The sequence below is a fragment of the Hippocampus comes genome, unplaced genomic scaffold (genome assembly GCF_001891065.2).
Source record: "Hippocampus comes isolate QL1 unplaced genomic scaffold, H_comes_QL1_v1.1 scaffold387, whole genome shotgun sequence".
In the NCBI taxonomy this organism is placed as follows: Eukaryota; Metazoa; Chordata; class Actinopteri; order Syngnathiformes; family Syngnathidae; genus Hippocampus; species Hippocampus comes.
The window spans coordinates 249999-251061 of NW_017806161.1; positions in this window are offsets into that span (position 1 = coordinate 249999).

Genomic DNA, 1063 nt, shown 5'->3' on the forward strand with positions numbered 1-1063 from the left:
GCCCACTTTATTCGGCACGCCATGCTAGTAACGGGTTGGACCCGCTTTTGCCTTCAGAACTGCCTCAATTCTTCGTGGCATAGATTCAACAAGGTGCTGGAAGCATTCCTCAGAGGGTTTGGTCCATATTGACATGATGGCATCACACAGTTGGCGCAGATTTGTCGGCTGCACATCCATGATACGAATCTCCCGTTCCACCACATCCCAAAGATGCTCTATTGGATTGAGATCTGGTGACTGTGGAGGCCATTTGAGTACAGGGAAGTCATTGTCATGTTCAAGAAACCAGTCTGAGATGATTCCAGCTTTATGACATGGCGCGTTATCCTGCTGAAAGTAGCCATGAGAAGTTGGGTACATTGTGGTCATAAAGGGATGGACATGGTCAGCAACAATACTCAGGTAGGCTGTGGCGTTGCAACGATGCTCAATTGGTACCAAGGGGCCCAAAGAGTGCCAAGAAAATATTCCCCACACCATTACACCACCACCACCAGCCTGAACCGTTGATACAAGGCAGGATGGATCCATGCTTTCATGTTGTTGACGCCAAATTCTGACCCTACCATCCGAATGTCGCAGCAGAAATCGAGATTCATCAGACCAGGCAACGTTTTTCCAATCTTCTATTGTCCAATTTCGATGAGCTTGTGCAAATTGTAGCCTCAGTTTCCTGTTCTTAGCTGAAAGGAGTGGCACCCGGCGTGGTCTTCTGCTGCTGTAGCCCATCTGCCTCAAAGTTCGACAAACTGTGCGTTCAGAGATGCTCTTCTGCATACCTTGGTTGTAACGGGTGGTTATTTGAGTCACTTTTGCCTTTCTATCAGCTCGAACCAGTCTGGCCTTTCTCCTCTGACCTCTGGCATCAACAAGGCATTTCTGCTCACAGAGCTGCCGCTCACTGGATATTTTTTCTTTTTCGGACCATTCTCTGTAAACCCTAGAGATGGTTGTGCGTGAAAATCCCAGTAGATCAGCAGTTTCTGAAATACTCAGACCAGACGTTCTGGCACCAACAACCATGCCACGTTCAAAGCCACTCAAATCACCTTTCTTCCCC